This window comes from Arachis ipaensis, chromosome B6 (genome assembly GCF_059453495.1).
Source record: "Arachis ipaensis isolate K30076 ecotype BB chromosome B6, ASM5945349v1, whole genome shotgun sequence".
Lineage (NCBI taxonomy): Eukaryota > Viridiplantae > Streptophyta > Magnoliopsida > Fabales > Fabaceae > Arachis > Arachis ipaensis.
Genome location: NC_142441.1, coordinates 70,005,488 through 70,018,853, shown reverse-complemented (window position 1 = coordinate 70,018,853; position 13,366 = coordinate 70,005,488).

Here is a 13,366-nt window from a genome sequence, read left to right as displayed (position 1 = left end):
CACTGTCAATTATATGGGGTTTTGAGTATCTGATTTATTGCTTATAGTGTAGAGAAAACCAGAATTGGTATTTGATTATTCTGGAGATAAAAGATATATAGAATGAGTGAATTAGAAAATGAAGTGAATTAAAAGAGAAATTCAGCATAGGGATGAATTGGGAGAGGAAACAAAAATTAGGGAATCAAGTGGGGGTGAATTAGAAACAGAAAAGAAATTAAGAGAAGAAAGTAGAAGAAGATGAAAAAGACTTTGACGAAGAAAAGACAAAGAAAGGTGAAACCATGGAGGTGGCGCAGTGAAATCCTAGTAGAGTGTGGACGAACCCAAGGGGCGTTGACCAGATGTGGATTATCTTATTATTCATCTAGTTAATAAGATATATAACTAAGAATTTAATTTGATGTACTATCAATATAAAGTAATTTTACAAATACAATTAATTATGTATTGTTATGTCAGTAAAAATAACTACTTTTTACATTAATCATATGAATATCATCCAAAATACAAATGTAGTTAGATAATTGTGTAAAATATTTTATATAGTGTATCAAAATTAAACTCTTTAACACATGACAGGAAAGATATTTAACTTGATTTAGTTATTAGTTTATTACAATGATAATTAATTATAGAATTTAATTTTAATGCATTTACAACATGAAAGAATTTTACACGTGCATTTAATTACATATCATCACATTAGTAAAAAAACTACTTTCAATAATCAATACGTGATGGTGATCTAAAGATACAGACTTGATTGACTTATTGTGTAAAATGGTTTACACGATCAGTGCATTAAAATTAAATTCTTAATCGTATATATAAATAGAGCAATGTTACATGGCCATCAAATATTATCATTTTTGGCTAGCACTTGACCAACAATAATTTACACTTATATTTACATATGTTTTGCACACAAAAAACATATAATTTGTACCTATATTCACTAGAGTTTTGCATACATGAAATAATACAGTTTGCATTTATATTTTACAGGATTTACACACGTGAATAAATAAAATTTATTTGTTAAAGATAATTTAGTATTTTTGTTAGTCAAATAATGACCAAAAATACTAAAAAATTTTAGTCCCAAGAATTTCTCATATAAATATTCTATTAACTAGATTAGGGTCTATTTTTAAATCGTCTTTATTAAGTAAGGAGTATTGCATTTTTTGTTAATTAGACAAATCTTAATTATTTATTTATTATATTTTATAACAATAGTTTAAATTTAAAGTTTAAAAATTTTTATTAGAGTTTAGATTTTAGGATTGTGATTTAAATATTAGAGTTTAAAATTTATAATTTAAATTTTAAAATTGAGGATTTATGTTTTAAATTTTAAAGAGTGTTGTATTTTTTTTTTTTTTTTTTGGAGTGCTAATGCATTTGTCATAGATTAGCAGTAAAGAACTAATTTAAATTTATGGATATAAAATTAAGGGAAAAAAATATGTGATTTAAGCTTAAGAAACAGTTGGAACTTTAGAAATCAAATAAAATCTTATCTTATCTCTTAATTTTATGTTTTTCTTGAATAAATTTAGAAAATAAAAATGTTCAAAATTCATATTAAATCCCTTGCATTTTTATTAAATTTCATAACGAGGTTTATATAACTTAGATGTCAATATTTTTATCAAAATAAAAAATAATAATAATATCGGATAAATTACATGCAGGTTTTTATTTAAACAAAATAAATTAATTATTTATTCAAATAAATCGATTTTCAAGTTTTTATTATTTTAAATATTTAGTTATAATTTCGTTGGTACTGAGGCAAAAATGTAGATTATGATATTTGTGTGAGTACTGGCAGCGAAAATATTGCAAAAAGATTTTTTTTTAATTTCATTTTTTTTATGATGAAAATCAGAAAGAAAAAAAGAATAAATTTGCGCTTTTATTACTAGTAAAATTGGGACAGTAGCGGCTATAAATAGTGTGCCCCTTGCTAGAGTTTTTCAAACAAAATCATTTGCCAAATTTCTTTTGTGTGAAAGGGAGAGAAGAGCACCGAGATCAATAGAGAAGTGGAAAAGATAAGATGAAGAAAGGAGAAGAAGAAGAGAAAAGAAAAGGAGTGGGAGAAAATGTCGCGTAATAACGACATTAATCGACTGAATGAAGACAGACACATTGTAGGACATCTAAACGAATAAGTTTGTAGTGTGTATTTTTTTTTTTTTGTTAATTATGAGAAGTAAATTTTTGATAATTTTTTTTGCTTAACTTAGTATAAATATAAATTTGTTTGCATATGTTAGTATTAATTTTTAGTTGTTAAGATAATAGAGAGTCAAATTTGAAATTCATTTATTTAGATTAGTGAATATGTTTGTTTTAAATTAGTGTAAAGTATGTAGTTTTAGCTAATGACATAGTCTCCCCATATTCATTTAGAAATTGCGGGTTCGAGTCTCACTCCTAACTTTGGAAAAAAAAAAATCCCTTTCCTAGAAGTATGGCTGTGACCCATAGGAGTTGGTGATAGATGCACTTGGAGCCATACTTGAAGGCGAGGTGAGTGTGGAGAGCAACTAAGTTGTGAATTGTCAATAATTGTCAATAGAGTTTGATGACGTCATTTTCTTTCTTACATTTTCTTTTTCCCTTTCTTACCTCTTCCTTCAAACTCATCCAACAGAGTTTGATGAGATGCTATTTCGCAAAATTCTTTTTTAGTAAACATAACTGTACCGATCAACGAGTTGGAAAGAAGAAGAAGATCTGAATCTTTATTACTCTGTGATTCATTGATTTCTAAAAAATGGTAGACATGGTGAACAGATGAGTTGTGGTTTTGACAACCAGAGTAATGTCAATCTCCTCCATCAACTCATGAATCTTCAATCTCAAATTTTGAAGAGTAACACAAGTTCGATTCAAGATCAATGAAACCCTTATTGCAACAATGGCATACTCTTATTGCAACAAGTAAGGCCATACAGAAGATGTGTGCTATAAGAAGCATGGGTACTTTTTCCATTTTCAGCAACGGCAGAAACATAACATCACAATTAATCACTTGATCACTAAGGACCACGATAATATACTCAATGACAAATAATCTCAGCTCAATTGTTTCCAAGAGAACATTGGAACATCAAGATCTGAGTCCACTCCAGAATAAAGATTTGTCTTGTTAGAGTTTATCAAAGACAAAAGTGTGCAGCAATAACCTCATAATGCAAATCAAATTTTGACTAATTCTATTTAGACCTCCACTTCAGGTACAACCATCGCATTGCATTTTAATGCAAGAATTATGAGCATTATCACTCCAAAATCTGCACTATGGGTCATTGACTCTGGTGCAATAAATCATGTGACTTTCGACTTAAAAGATTTTGCAAACCTTTAAAATATTGCTCCAATAAATGTGATATTGCCAAATGAGACCAAAACTGTCAGCATCATCATTGGCATAATCACATTCTCTAATTTTTTTTTCTCAAAAATATTTTGTACATTCTCTCTTTTGATTTCAAACCAATCTCTGTGTCAAAATTAACTTCAAACTTAAATTGCCAACTGTTAATCAATCATAAGTGGTGTGAGATACAAGATCGATCCACATCGAAGATAATTGGCATTGTTAAGTGTAGAGAAATATTATACACAATGAGTAGATAACTATAATTTTCTCACTTTCTCCCTCCTCCAACAAAGCAAGCTTCATTGGCGGCAACTACGGCTACTACTCATCACACAACACCTTCACACACTGAGCACAACAACATTTGACATCTTTAGATTAGGACACATACCCATGCATAAACTGATTTTACTGAAGAAATATTATCCTTTTATAGATTGTATTGCTTTAAAACCCCTTGTGACTCATGTCATTTTGCAAAACAAAAGAAATTATTTTTTTTATCTTAGTACAACTGAAATAAAAGATTATTTTGACTTAGTTCATATGGATATCTGGAGTCCAATGTCTGTCCCTTCTAATAAAGGACATAAGTACTTTTTTACTATGGTGGGTGGCAAGAGCAGATTTACTTGGATTTTTTATGAAATGTAAATCTAAGGTATCACAATTGGTTATTAATTTTGTGAATTTTGTCAGAGTACAATTTGAAAAACAAGTTAAGTATATAAGGACTGACAATGAGACAAAATTCACTCTAAAATCTTTTTTTCATCAACTGCCATTTTACACCAAACTTCTTGTGTAGAAACACAGAGCAAAATGGGATTGTAGAGCGAAAACACCAGCACATTTTAGGTGTTGCTAGAACACTGTTATTTCAGTCAGGAATTTCACATTATTTTTGATAATACGCAGTTGTTCACACTATTCACCTAATAATAGGTTGTCTAGCACTAAACTAGATAATGCTAGTTCTTATAAGCTTTTATACCGTAACTTACCTAACTTTTTATATTTAAGAGTATTTGGTTCTCTTGCATATGCCTCCACATTAACAAATTTAATAACAAAATTAATCTCAATGCAAGAGCCAGAAAAACAACTTTTTCGATTTTAAATTTGGAACAAAGGATTTTCGACTTAGCATGTTATATCCCTCTTTTCATGTCCTAGATATATCACAGATTCCTAGACTATAAGGTGTCTCCCGAACAGAGACACGTTATCATTTCTGGTAGCTGCCAGGTATGAATTTGATATTAAACTATTTAGTATTTATCATACCTTTCTTTGTATTAAAACCATTCTTAAAAGGCTTATGGTTTTTGATTCTTTAGGTTACAGCATAGAGACGACACGGGACAAAAATTGATACACTGGAAGTAGCAATTGGACTTTGTTCCTTTTGTCAGGGTTATAAATTTGTTTTTTATTTTTAATTCGTTGTTCATTGCTATTTATCATACTTTATTGTCTTATCATCTATACACTTGTTATTGTAATATTAGTGGATGGTTTACAATTCACCTCAATTACAATCTCATTCACTAATGTGGATAAGGAGTAATTGTGAGAGGCTGACTTGGATGGTTGTGCTGCTTATTGTCTGCTTCCAGTACATAAAGTTTTACCATGCTGATTGAGTGTTGCGTTAATTTGTAGGACAATAGAACATTCTAGAGTGACCAGTAAGCATCGACGGTTTGTTGCGTGTGAATGTGAGAATCGAGGACAAGTGGTGGCCGACCGAGCTTGCTATATGGTATAGTGCTTGGGGAGCACAATTTGAACCTGATCGTCAAGCAATTGTCATTCCGACGGACGGATATGCAACCGTAAGTTGAGTACTTTGATTGGTGAGGGGTGCATGTCGTAGTAGGCTCTTGGCTCGACAGGATGCGGCCTTGATACATGTTCTTCTTGAGGATTGCCCAGCTCATGTCCCACCTTGTGTGCCTCAGATTCTTCCTGATGACTATCCTGATCATAGGCACAGGCAGAAACGGGCACACACCGGTGCAAGTCATAGGCAGGATAGGGGCGTAGCTTGATGTAGAGTAAGAGGAAGCTTCTGAGTACCACCGATAGCAGGAGCCAACCGAAGGAGGGATGGACGGTGTATGCACTTTAGATCTGTCCCAGCATAAGACTCAGCATCAATGACAAATACACTCTAACTTCAAGGTTGTCTCATCATTAGGGGCAGCATATGACGATAAGGTCGATATGTATGAGATATTTTACTTGGCCCGCTTTTTCCGACGAGGAGATGCAGAGACTAGCAATAGCATATCACTAGGGACAAAACTCGCAATCCGCTCAGCAGGTGTTTACACAACCTATGATCCCAACCATCACATTGGAGTAGACTCCACTATCGTTGTCCATGTCGCCACTAAGAGGCACAGGTCGTGTAGGATTTGGGTCATTCTTTGACTTCCAGATGCTGATGTTAATTGATGTGAGCTTATTTGGCTTTTCCACTCCAGGCTCATAGCCACGTCTTCTACAATCAGTTCCACCATAGCACGATCTCCAGCAGTCAATTCCATAATAGCAAAAGCTCCCACAGCCAGTTCCACCATACCAACGGCCTAGGCGCGAGGTACAACCTCCAGGATGTGGGACCTATGGTGTGCTAGGAGATGATCGAGGTAGAGGACGTGGCAGATAGTTGTTATGTTTATGATTTATATTTACTTTATTGTCGATATTACATGTAGTAGTCTTTAATGGATGTAGTCTTGGGACATAGTTGTTGCCAAACATATATGTTTACCTCGTACTTGTGAACCTCCTAGTATCTAAGGTTCTGCTAATAAGCAACCTGAATGATCCATCTACAATCAGCTGCATAATGCTTGCAACGATAGTGATATTTCATCCGATCAGACTCAATTATCTTTTTCAAAGGTTGTAATTATTTCTGGCTAGGTGCATGGACTCTTTGTTATAGAATCTCTACTCGGGTTGCAACTCTGCACTCCTATCTAAGTTGTAGTCATAGGGACCCCTAGGATCAAAAGAAAATAGATCAACCTTCATAGCATCAAAGTCTAATGTGGAATGATGGCTTGGAATTTGCAAACGAGAGGAAAGAGGAGGTGGTACAAACGACGCTTCTTTTGGCACTCCAGTGTCGGTTTTTCGGGTGTGGCTCGCATCCAGCGTAGTGGTATAACTCAACATGCCTGAACATGAAGATGAAGAATTTTTACCTATGTCTACGATCTCAATGTAAAACTCCATCGCTTATTACGCCACAATCTTCCCATGCACTTCGAACATAGCACAAACATATTCGTCATCTTTAATCCAAAACACTTTATAAGCACTCTTTGATTTTCATCGATAAATATAGATCAATATCCTATTTTCTTTATATATTTCCTCCCCAATAAATTTATGTTTATTAGAATTAAACTTTTCGGCTCAATCAACGATTGTAATTGCATGTTTGCATTATATTTCGATAATTGCATTCGAAATATGCATTATCATTATTATTAAGCCTAATTGTTGCATTAAGATAAACAATAACATTAACGTGTTCAGTTGTCATTTTGTGATAACTTTAAAAGAAAAAATTGAAAAATGAGAAATAGAAATGAAAAGAACAATAAATAGATGTGTGGTGTATAATTGTGCTACGCTACTCTAGTATTTATAAAAAAGTTTTTGAACGTTAATATTTCTATGTTCGTTGTCATATTATACGAATTTTGGAGAAAACTTTAATGCTTCTATTTACCATTGTGGCTTTAGTTTGAGGCAAATACTCTTGCCACTGCATCACATGCCTCAGCCACGATTCATGCTCACACTATACATTTTTTTTTTTTGGTATACCACTAGACTTTTTAGCTCCCCTAATACACATTTCTTACCGTATCATTTAGGTTGAAATTAGGTCTGGGCTTTTCTTGTGGGCCAATGTTTTTGTCATCAGAAATCAACAATAATTTTATTTTTAAACATGAGGATATCAAGCCCAAAAACATAGAGCAATACGATACTAATGAAAAAATAATCGCGACAAAAAAAGAGGAATTAATTATTATAATTCTATTGAATTAAATTCCTCTAATAAAGTAGTACACCAAAAAAAAAAAAATTCTTCTAATAAAGTAAATAAATTCATAGAGTAAAAAGAATGAGACACTAATGATTTTTTGTCAAGGTAATGGGTTTACAGTCATACATAATACAAAATATAATTTAATAATAATAATTTATTTCTCATTTCATCACTTAATTAATTTTTTATTTTAAATAAGTATATTTACCTAACAATAGGACTAGAAATAAATCAAATTGAGTCGAATTAGAATAAACTTAAATTTAATTTATGAAATTTGAATTTGACATACGACTCAACTCATTAATAATAATTGAACTTATTTGTAAAATTTAAATTTAATTTACAAAAAATTCACAAGCTAATTCAAACTCACAAAATGATTCAAATAACATTAGCATAATCTATAATTTTATATAAATAAATTATAATTTATGTATACAAAACTATTAATTATATATCTTTTCTTTTCTTTTTTTTTTTTCCAATACTACAAGTCCTCACTTGGATTAGATTCCAATGTGGGAGTGAGCCTTAGAGTCCCTATAAGAATCAAAACAAACCACACAACACAAGCACCAGCTACAAATTACAAAGTAAAGAAGTTTTGGAACACTAACTAATTTAGCAATAAATCAAAAAATAGAGAAAGGAAAGGAAAGTAAAACGAAGTAGAAAAAAAAATTTTGATTTATAAATACCTAGAGATGTATAAAATGAATACAATGCTCTCACTTTTTTAAAGGGTCAACTACTAATATATATACTAGCATAAGAGAGAGAGTAAATAACAAACCACTAATTAACCAAATTAATACTCTGTTTCTAATAAAGATTTACAATCTTTATCTTTGTTATCCTTCACCTCCCCCTCAAACTGGAGTATGGTCGAAAAGCTACTCGCTATTTGACCCGTAATCTCTCAAAGGCAGCAGTTGATAATCGCTTGGTGAGGATGTTTACAATTTGTTCAATCCATGGGATATGTACAGCATGCAGGGAGTTGTCCCTCAATTTGTCTCGAATCAGCTGGACTTCAAGCTGAAAATGCTTGGTCTTGTCATGCAAGATTGGGTTGTGCATAAGCAGAACTAGCTAAGGTTATCACAGTAAATAGTGGGAGGAGTTGGAAGGGAAACATCTAACTCTTGAAGAAAGTTTTTAAGCCAGACTAACTCAGCTTCACAGGATGCCAAACTTTTGAATTCTGTCTCAGTAGAGCTCCTACTAACAGTAGATTGCTTCCTACAAGACCAGGACACTAAATTAGTGCCAAAATACACACAAAATCCAGATACTGCGATCCTCAATATCAGTAGCCCAATCCGAATCTAAGAAAGCATAGAGCCTTATATCATTGCATCTGTGAAATGTCAATCCAAACTCCTTTGTCCCTTGCAAGTATCTTAATATCCTCTTTGCTGTTTTCCAATGAAGAAGAAGGGGTGCATGCATAAACTGACTTAATTTGTTGACCGCAAAAGAGAGATCTGGACAGATGATGGTCAGATATTATAAGGAATCCACCACTGTCCGGAATAACTTAGGATCTTCAAAAGATTCAGCTCCTGAAGACAACAGTCGCAGAGAAAAAATCATTAGTGTTGGCATTGGAGATGCCTCTCCCATGCCAACTTTGGACAACAAATCTGTTATGTATTTAGTTTGTGACAGATGCAAGATACTATTTTTAGTGTTTTGAATTTCAATACCCAAAAATTAACTTAATGATCTCAAATCCTTCAATAAAAATATTTGATCAAGTTGTTGAATCATAAGAACTAAAACGGCCAACACAAATTCTAAGAACACCAAGCCCAGAAATCATCACAACACATCAAAACCCAAAAACAGCAATTAATCACACCCAACACCTAAAGCATCAAACTAGTCAGCATAGAGCTTTCTTTCCTCTATCATAATTATATATATAAGAACTATATATGTGTGCAAAATTATATATTATTATAATATTAAACTTATCAAAATTTAAATTTTGCTTATTTAATATATAAGCTAAAATTTAGATTTAAGTTTACTTTACAAGTTCATAAACTCAGTTTAGTTGTTAACAAATTGGCTCACTTTCATCTCTATCCAAGAGCCACATGTAGTAGTTGAAGAAGAGTTAAGAGAAAAGGGTATCAATGAAGGTATTCACCAAAGGATACTTTAATAATTAGTTTATCAAGTAAAACCATATATGATTATTTTGGATAGTGTATGTTCCCAATTAATCATTTTGTTGTGTACGATATCATTAGTAAATATTCTACATGTTATCTCTTAATGGAATGATGAAATCAACGACCCTTTTAAGGACAGACAAAACCTTATACTTAGAAATTACTACTTTTTAAAGCTGTTCATAAATTAATAAGTATAGGTGTCAATAAATATTAATCATGCATGCCATAATAATTAATTGACACTCGCATTACAATATATATCATAAACTTTATTGTCATACATTCAATTCAAAGCATAAGGCGCTCCCTCTTCATTTTCAGAATGGGCTTCATGATCAGTTATGTAAAGATTTGTTTACAAGATATATATATATATATATATATTTTGAAAAAAAAATTACAAAGATATCTCAATATTTGGATGCTTTTGATTCCACATATAAGGGCATCATGTTTGCAGCGTGGAAGATAATATCAAGTTGTGTTTGTAGATTAATTATAATATTTCTAGATATATATTACATCTCTATTATTACAATTTATAATCTTAAAACAAAGATCTTGTACCTTTAAAAAAATAAAATCACTCTTTATTATATATTATTATATAATAAATCTAATTTTATATATACGTAACATAAAATTAATCTGCCTAATATATAGAATGGGACAGGTTGTATTCCCGTTTAATAGTCATTTTTTAAATTTATTTGTGTGAAACAAAAAAGAAATAAGATTGTTGAACCACTTTCATTTTCTAGTATATATATAGAGTGGGATGGATGGTATTTCGTTATGATTTTGCAGTCACTGCCTCTAAAATATCATATCTTTCTATCTATTTTGCAGGGCTTCGTCAAGGCAATGCTCTTCTCCATGATTTCGCAGTCTTGGAATGCAAAATAGCTCTATTTTGCTAGCAAAAATTTTTTTTTTTGGCAAAAAAATCTCCAAGCTTATTTCGCAAAGAAATTATTCAGATAAAGATGTTTAAAATGTTTTTTTAAGATATTTTTTAATAATTAAAATTTAATACATATAATCAATTAAACTGTATTACTTTTATCAAAATTAGATTAGATAAATTAATTTGGCCAAAAAAATCGGTAAATCAAATATTGAATCGGTCTAAATTAATATTTTTTTTATATAAAATGACTACAATAACTCTATTATAAAAAATAAATAAAATACTCCAATTATATATATATATATATAGATAGATATATTTATTTATTTATTTAGTTAAATTTGAGAACCCTAAATCCTAATCTTATAACGGCACAGAAAGATGAGAAAGGTTATGATTTAGGATTTTCAAAATAATAATAATAATAATAAAAATATTTTTGTCATTTTTTATAATAGAAATATTGTAATTATTTTTTATAAAAATTATTAATTTAGACTAATTTAAGATGTAATTTACTAATTTTTTTGCTAAATCAATTTATCTAATCTAATTTTGATAGAAATAAAATAACACGGTTTAATAATATGTGTAATTGAATTTTAATTAATAAAAAAATATTAAAAAATATTTTAAGGATCTTTATTTAAATGGCTCCTATTTCACAAGTGGTGTGTGTAAAATTATTTTCTCTCTCTTGTTTATAAGTTGTGACTATAAATTTATTATGAGAAATTTTAGGAGGTCATCGTTTTTAAGTAATTTTAGTTATTATGTAATCAATATTAATATTGTATTATTTTTAATAAATAAATTTTATTAATTTATATATGTAAATTTTAAAAAAATATAAGTGTAAATTCTTAGTAAACATAAGAATAAATTATATGTTTTTTATATACACATACCTATAAATATGAATAAAATTATTGTTAGTTAAATATTAACATAATAAATATTATATTTATTGGTTATATAATATTATTTTTGTCTAAAATAGTAAATATAATTTTTTATTTATTTTAAAAAAATTCAAATTGCGGATATATTATTTTTGCCGCCGGTAGAAATAAGTAAAACATGCAATAAAAAATAATTAAATAAGCTCATGTATATATAGAGACGTCTAGTGTTCATGACATTTTAATACATATTAACAAAAGCAAATGCATTAATCAATCATCAATTAGGATTGATGGGAAATAAAGAAACTTTGATTTTGAGTTGATTTTTGTTGTGTGAAAGTAATATCAATCAATTAAGTATCCTAAGATCGGGACTGAATAAGTTTCTGTCAAAGGATGTGACCTCTCTGTAGATGACTCTATCCACTATTCCACTGCCATATCCATCCATGCATTGTTGTTTCTTGCAACGACACATGCGCTTCAAAAAAGAGTATACCATCAAATTAAATTAGTTTCTCTCCCAGCATTATGGTGCCAACAGTAATTTAGCTTTAATTCCCCAAAGAAATATAATTAGAAATTTTTGGGGAATAACATTTATTCAACAAAATCACACAAACATCAAACGAGGCATTAACGATTTGGTAATGAATAAGACATTTTTGTAACCGCATAACTTTTTTTTTTTTAACCACTTTTGTAACTCCATAACTTTTTCTTATTAAGTAATTAAACCTGCGTTTGTTCTTAACAAGAGAAGACACAAAGAATAGGATAGGATAAGATAGTGATGAACAGAGATACAAAATTTTGTATTATTGTATTTTGTTTGATGATAAATTATAATAAATTATAAAAATTCAATTTATTCTCATTTTTTTCATTCAAAAAATTTGAGATGAAAAATATAACAATAAAAAATATAATTATAAAAAATTAACAAGAATAATGAAAGAAAAAATAAAAAATAAGTTGTGTCTTTGTTAGTGTCTCTGTGTTCTTCCTGTCAAGATGGACACAAAATACACTAATTCAGTGTCTCTGAACACACTATCTCTCTCTATATCTCCTCTGCCAAACACAATTTTGTGTATCAGTGTCCTTGTCTCAGTGTCCTGTCTCTATAAACAAACGCAGCCTAAGAATCTATTTAAAAAATAGCAAAAGTTTTTTTTTATTATGAAAAGTTATATTAAGCGTATTTGGTACTATTTTTAAAAAACGTTTTTAATTTTTTCAAGAAGTTAATTGAGAGTTTTTTAAGAAGTAAAAAAAATGACTTTTTCTTTTTCAAAAATTATTTTATCACTTTCATTAAAAGGAAAATTTTTTACTTCAAAATAAAAAAAATCCATTGTGCTATTTTCATTCTTAGCTTTGTGAAAACTGTTTCTTATTTTTGTTTGAAATATTGGCCATTTATCATTATTTTTACGCAATATTCTATCTGCTAGAAGTACTAGTCTTTCACCATTTTCACTTTCATCTGTTAGAAGTGCTGATTTTTTACCATTTTTTTTCAATAGGATCATTCCTTTATTTTACAATATCTCTCCACTTTTTTATGTATCTCTTCATGTACGGAATATTTGTTTAATTTTTTTATGTTCTCCCTCAATAAATTCATGAAATTGGCAAGTCCGAAAAAAAAAATTAAAACTGATTGAAATAAATAAAATATTATTATATTCATAAAAATATGTAAAGAAGAAATGGTGGTTGAAAATAGATCTAGAACACATTTTAACAAAGTTGGTTGGATAAATTTAAAAACAAAGTTCTTGAAAGAGACTAGTTTGAATGATGAGTATAAACAATTTAAAAACAAATGAAATTAGAATGTAAAATCAACATTCAATATTAAAAAGTATTTGTTAT